Source organism: Triturus cristatus, chromosome 12, assembly GCF_964204655.1.
Source record: "Triturus cristatus chromosome 12, aTriCri1.1, whole genome shotgun sequence".
Lineage (NCBI taxonomy): Eukaryota > Metazoa > Chordata > Amphibia > Caudata > Salamandridae > Triturus > Triturus cristatus.
The window spans coordinates 73,530,637-73,537,686 of NC_140595.1; the positions used below are offsets into that span (position 1 = coordinate 73,530,637).

Genomic DNA, 7,050 nt, shown 5'->3' on the forward strand with positions numbered 1-7,050 from the left:
TTACGAGCTGCATGCTTAAGGCAAGAGGCCTGGCGGGAACCAGTGTTGCGGCCGGCTTCACCTCACACTCCAGGGGGGTGGTCACCTGGGTGAACCCTCGCTCCAAATTGGCGCTGTCGGTACTGGAGGCTGACTCGGATGGGCGTTATCTGATCGCCCGTTGCGTTGGGAAAGGCCATGACCTAGTGGTAGTCAACGTGTACGGACCTAATTACGAGAACCCTGAGTTCTATGCAGCGCTGGCTGATAGCTGCCGCCGCTATGCACACGCCCGCATGGTGTGGGGGGGCGATTTTAATTTCACGTTTGACCCGGCTTTGGATCGCTCCTCGGGTCCGACACGTCGCCCGGCGGCGTCGGCTTTATGCATGCAGGCTGAGCTCACCAGGCTTGATTTAGTGGATGTCTGGCGACTTAGACACCAGGGTAGGGGGGGGTATACACACTACTCCGCGCATTACGACGTCCACACCAGAATTGATTATTGGCTAATGTCACGGTCGTTACTCGCGATGGTCAGGGGCTGTGCGGTCCTCCCCCGTACTCTTTCGGATCACTCGCCGCTGCTCCTACTATTAGACACCTCGGTTCAGCGTATCCCTCCGTTTACGTGGCGTTTTCCGCCGTATTCGCTACTAGACGAGGTGTTCCGGGGCGAATTGGCGGAGGATATAGAGTCCTTCTTCGCCACCAATCTGGGCTCCGTTCAGAGTCTCCATACGGTCTGGGACTCGTTTAAAGCCTACATCAGAGGCATGGCCATGTCCAAGCACTCCGGGGTACTGAAATTTATACGTGGGAGACTTAAGGTGATAGAGACCCAGTTGGGGCAGCTGGAAGAGCGACAACGGTTGTCTCCCGACCCCGCTGTAGAGACTCAGATCCAAGCGTTAGTTACGGAGTATCATGCGGAAGCCGACCGGGAGGTGCAACATATGGGCAAGTATGCCACGGCCCGCACGTATGGGGAGAGTGAGCGCCCAGGCGCTCTACTTGCGAGGATGTTGCGTAATAGTCGGACACCCCTGGTCATTGACGAGTTGGTGACTGGGGATGGTGCAGTGGTCACAGGTGAAGCGGAGATCGGCGCTGAGTTTAGGAACTACTATGCGGGGCTTTACACCGCCAGGGTAACGCAGATGGAGGAGGAAATAGAGGACTACCTCAGCTATATCAAAATGCCTTTTCTAACCGACTCCCAGCGGGAGTTCCTGTCGCTCCCCATACAGCAGGATGAGATCCTGGAAGCACTCGCTGGAATGAAGGCTGGTAGCGCCCCTGGAGCTGATGGGCTAACGGTGACTTTTTATAAAACTTTCCAGGATAAGCTCCTCCCCCATCTGATCACCTTATTTGATAGTATATGCCAGGAGGGATGCATGCCGCACTCTATGCGCGAAGCGCTTCTCGTAACCATTTTGAAACCAGGTAGGCCACCTGACCAGTGTGGGTCCTACCGGCCGCTCTCACTTCTTAAGTCGATGCGAAGTTATATGCTAAGGTGCTAGCCACGCGTTTGGCGCTGCTGGTGCCGGAACTTGTGGCGCCTGAGCAGGCGGGATTTATCCCTGCCAGAAATCTCACATATAACATTCGTACGATACTGGGGACAATGCAGCATGTGCGCCCGGAAAACAAGGCTTTGGCCATTTTCCTTGATATGGAAAAAGCGTTTGACTCCGTGGAATGGCCCTTTATGGTGCGTGTGTTACGGAAGGTAGGAATGGGGGAGCCCTTTCTGCAGATGTTGGGAGCATTATATTATCAACCGACGGCCAGGCTTCGCATGGGCGACCGGGTTACAGATGCCTTCGGGATCAGCAGAGGGACTAGGCAGGGCTGCCCTCTCTCTCCCATCCTCTATGCCCTGGTGGCGGAACCACTGGCGTGTGCTATCAGGGAGTACCATCGGTACGAGGGCATTAATTTCCCCACTTACCAAATTGGTATTTCCACATATGCAGACGACACACTGCTCTACGTTCGGGACCCGGAGGAGAACCTTTCGTCAATATTACGGGAGGTGGTCCAGTTCGGCGCGCTGTCAGGCCTTAGGGTGAATTGGAACAAGTCGTTGGCGTTTCCACTGACGCCGGTTACGACCCAGTTTCCTATGGACTATCCACTGCAGTGGACAATGGACTCGGTCCGGTACCTAGGGATCCGGCTACATAAAGACCCTGAGGTGCTCCTTAGAGAAAATTATGGAGTTGCGTATGCCAAATTGGAGGAAGATGTGGAGTCGTGGAATCGACTTCCGTTTTCCCTGATGGGCAGAATAGCCATCATGAAGATGGTCGTCTTGCCGAGATTCTTGTTTCTTTTCACCAACATCCCCATAGTATTGTCCAAGGCCTTCTTTAAGCAGCTAACTCAAACCCTGATCAAGCTGGCCTGGGGGGGCAAACAGCCTAGAGTACAGTGGAAGGTGCTCACTCTTCCGTATGACAGGGGGGGTCTGGGGGCCCCGGACCTGGAGAGTTATTATAGGGTCGCTCAGGCGGCGTACCTACACGCGTGGATACATGCTAGTGCGGATGTCCCCCACGTTATCTTGGAACGTCTGTTCGCGGACCCCCTTCCGTTGCCTGCGGTCGCCCTCCTGCCCGCGGATCGCTCGGTGGGGCGTCTGGACTCCCTCAAAACCACGACGCATGCATGGCGGGCGCTGATGAAGGCGCATGGCTGCGCATTGCTCTACTCACCGCTGCTGCTGGTGGAGTGGGTGGTATGGCTTCCCCCATTAAGGGAGAGGGGAGTTGTCCAGGCATTAAATGTACTAGGTATTACGCGGATGGAGGACCTATTTGTGGGCGGAATTGCCAAAACGTGGGACCAGCTTGGGACGGTCCCATCCACCCCCACTCTCCTGCAGCGCTTTCAGTTCCATAGGGTCCGGCTGGCGTTGTCGGCGGCGCTGGGCCCCGGCATGGCGGAGCCTCAGGAGATACCGGAACTCACCTACATTATCAAAACGACCGCACCGCCCAAATTGATCTCGAACCTTAAAAGAATAGTAGACCGGCGACCAGAGCGTCAGTCTGTCACGGCGCGGTTGGCCTGGCAGGAAGACCTCCATTTAGAGATTACGGACGAGATGTGGCGGTATTGCTGTCTCAGCACCAAGACGATATCTCTCAACGGTCGGCACAGGTTGGTGCACTTTAAGTTCCTTCAGAGGGTGTATTATACCCCGGAAAGACTACATCGGTATGGGCTCCGGACTTCTGCGGAGTGCGAGCGCTGCCATTTCCCAGTGGCTGACTTTATTCAAATGGCTTGGCACTGCCCGGGAGTCGCTAAGTTTTGGACTGAGGTGTTCTTGGAGCTGAGCCGTGTTCTGGGCACTGCGGTGGCCCCCAACCCAGCCTTAGCACTGCTGGGGTACTCCCGGCCTCTTCCGGTGGCCTTGCGGCGCCTGGTTGACATTGCGTTACTTGTCGCTAGAAGAGTTGTTGCAATCTGTTGGATGAGGGGGCCCCTCCCCACCAAGAAGCGTTGGGCCAGCGACATGCTGTATTGCAGCACACAGGCTGAGATATATAGTGAATTGCTGCCGCCAAAGAGTCGCCCCAAAAATTTCTGGGGATTATACAGAACGTATCTTACGGCTGGGGCCCCGGAGCAGGCGGTTGGAGGGAGCTCCCAGGAGGTGGCGCAACTACCGCGTGCTCCTGCGGAGGGCGCATTGACATCTGACCTTGACCCAGGGTGAATGTGTGGATGTGAGGTGCGGGTTTGTGTGCCGCGCTGGTTGTTTTTTGGATGGCCGTGTGAGAGGGCTGGTAGTAGGCCCGAAGGGGTCTGCGTAGCGGAGGCACCGAGCGAGTAACCGTACAGAGCAGAGTGGTGGGCTGTCTGACGGGTGCGGAGTGCTGCGGCTGGCTGATCGTGTCCGTCGAGACAATGGACACACACAGGCGAGGTAGTTATGGTAGAATCGACATTGTGCGTGCGTGGGGAGGGGTGGAGGGTGAGTGTTTGAGTTGTGTATAGACCTCATGAGGTAGTGGTTGGATCCGCCAGTTCTGGAGGACAGCCTTCGGCAAGACGGATTCCACCCGGACCACTACATAGGCCTGCTGGGGCATCACTGCATTACGCAGCCAGGCTTTACAGAGTGACCTTGTCTTACGTTGGGTATTTATGACGCCGCCGGTCCCCCGGGATGTCGGCTGAACGGCTGTGTAATTTACAGTGCAGGGTCCTGCCCGACTGGAGGCCCTTTGTCTGTGATCTATGAACGGCGGACTCCGCCCTGTGTATCCTCCTTTTGTCAATAAAGGTTTTTGAACTTTAAAAAAAATAAAATAAATAAATAAATTACTATCCAGACTCTCGATTGGATAGGCGACGTCAATTTATGTATCATTTATATTTTGCTGTGCAAACAAACGGTGCTATTATTAACCTGCAATAGGCTTAGTTCTTGAGATACAATTAGTTGCAGTACTCATTGTACACCGTAAATGCATGATGCTATTGTTATTTTCTTTAGAACATACTGTATGATACAGTGAAATAAATATCTTCAAAATACTTACTAGTGGGAAAAAAAAAAAATAATAATAATAATAATTATATCAGAACATACACTGGTTAGGACCTCATTGCCGATCACAAGTTCAGATCCTGGCAGGGTCAGCTAGGGATATCATCAAAGGTGATAAATTAAGTACAGCTAAACTAAGTAACAACTCACGTTTACATCGTTTAAAATGCAAAAAAAGTTATTAAGGAGTGGGTGGTATTACTGCCATCTCCGGCTAACTGGATTACTTCCAGACATCACCTGCATTTTGTTCAATAGGTTGACAGTAATGAAATGCGATGTACAAATAATTAATAGTTCACAAGTCCCCTCGAGCGATGTTTTGACAAGAATTGGCTCTAACTCTTAGGAACGTGGGTTGCAATAAAGTTAATAAAAAAAAGGCTGCGTCACTGCTCGATATAATTTTTTGATGCGAAGAAACACATATCACTGAGTCGCTCTATAAACATCTAAAAAATATATCAGTGCAAACGTCAATGATGGCGTGTCCCATTAAACGCTTCAAAACAGTTAGTACTTTATGCCGTTTTGATATCAGATCCAAATGCTATATGAGTACTGAGCAGACTGCTTCATTATATAGATATGCAATGCATGTACTCTGGAGTCCTTATGCAATGTAACTGGTTCTATTGTAAAGCGGTCTCACACCTTTGGATAAAGTTAGCGCTATGTAAAAAAAAAAATACGATAAATAAACGGCGAATTCAGTAACTAAGTATTCACCGTACCTAAAACAATCCCAGTTCAGATATTTCCAGCGACTGTCTTCCTGAATAAACTGTACCGGTGCAAAGCTGCCGCCGGGAGGTTCCTAATATGTGAAATAAAAGCAGCGACAACGGCTCCTTTCTCCCTCTGCAGCACACAGGCTTGTCCCGCTACTTGCGGCTGAAGAGATGTGGAGACCGATGACTTCCGGTTCCGGGTGACTGTGGGTAGAGGGTACATGTAGTTTATCGTTTGTGCCTGGGTTAGCACTTGGTGTTAGTCCCCATTTGCCAACCATCCGTTCTCTCCATTGTTCGAAGTAAGACAATCACAAGGTGGCGAAATTGGCTAAAGCATATCTTGAAAGATCCTATGTAGCAGAGCTGACAAGTTTTCAAAACTCTTAATAGGTATGTACTAGTGTCATATTACACAGGATGTGATGTTGAATGACAACAGGCACCAGTACATCATAGGGAGATATATCTGTGACAAATGGCTAAAACACATACATTATATAGGTATCAGACTAATAAAACCTCCTTAAAATAACCAGATACAGACGATATCACTGAAATGAAAATATATGCAAGTGCTCCCTTTATATAGACAAGATGGTGACAAGAGGGAGACATTTTGTTACCCACTTCTCTTTGGACTCACGCTCTAGCCTTTGTTCAGTAAATATGGCAAACAGATCATGTTTGGGGTGGTTTTTTTTAGGGATAGACACTATTATTGTTGGTTTTCTATAACAATCTTCTCTCCCCAACAGGGCCAGATGGTCCTTTATGTAAGTAAAGTATCCGACACAAATAATCATGAAGTAGGAAACGATGAATATTTCAAAGAGGTTTATTCAGGAGAAGTACATCTGGTCCTTTAGTAAGTTACCAGTAGAATGCCCACAACGGTAAAACATCCCCACCTCCCAACCTTCCATGCATTTAAAGAATTACAGTTTACTTAACATAACCACGGGATATTCTGTGCTTTGTCTAAAGATTAATAGTTATTGATTAAGGCCTGATTAAACAGAGTTTCTTTTTAACCCATAAGGATCTCAATAATAATATGGGTGCTGCTTTAACATAGTCTGCTAACGGGACAAGTCCCAATTCTGCAAGGCAAAGATATATAGGAAGACTATTAGGGATGTACAACAATCTTCTTAAAAAATTATTTTCCGACACCTGAAGGGCATCTACATTACGGTAACCCCACACCCCTGCTCCAAATGTCGCCAAGGCAAGACATCCTGCATTATATATATCAATCATGGAGGTCAGGGGTTTGTTGCCTAGCCTCCTTGAACATCTAACAACTGCTTCAGTAGATTGCTCTAGGTTTTATTACCTGGTATTAATCAGGTGAGACCCTGCACATCTATTTTCAAATTGAACACCGAAATAGGAAAAAGAAGAAACATATGAAATTTTCTCACCATTTATATATTGGGGTATAAGAGCGGAGCAAGTATTCCCTATAACCATAACATGTGATTTTGTAGTATTTGTCTTAAGGCCCAAATCATTCATAAAAAGATAGAACTTGTTGAGTAATCTTTGTAGAGATATTCCAATCCTAGCAATTAAAACACAATCGTCTGCGTATAAAAGAGTTGGTAGCTTCCTGGAACCAACCTTTGGGACATCAACCACTTTTGCATTAAGAAAATCCTCAAGATCATTTATATAAATACAAAATAAACAAGCATTTGCAATGCAATAGGTCTCGCATTTATGAGAGTTTGAGCTATTGGCATTGCAGATGACAATGCCTTT

At 48.8% G+C, this 7,050-nt stretch overlaps 1 protein-coding gene across 1 annotated transcript in view; it reads right to left on the reverse strand.

The window, feature by feature from the left end:
* The window catches only part of LOC146772567 (uncharacterized), a 29,925-nt gene extending 24,475 nt beyond the window's left edge, over positions 1-5,450 (reverse strand). Inside the window, exon 1 of the mRNA XM_085639608.1 lies at positions 5,287-5,450. The gene's annotated coding sequence lies outside the window, so the exon portion shown is untranslated. The remainder of the gene's footprint in view (positions 1-5,286) is intronic.
* Between the last annotated feature and the right edge of the window lie 1,600 nt (positions 5,451-7,050).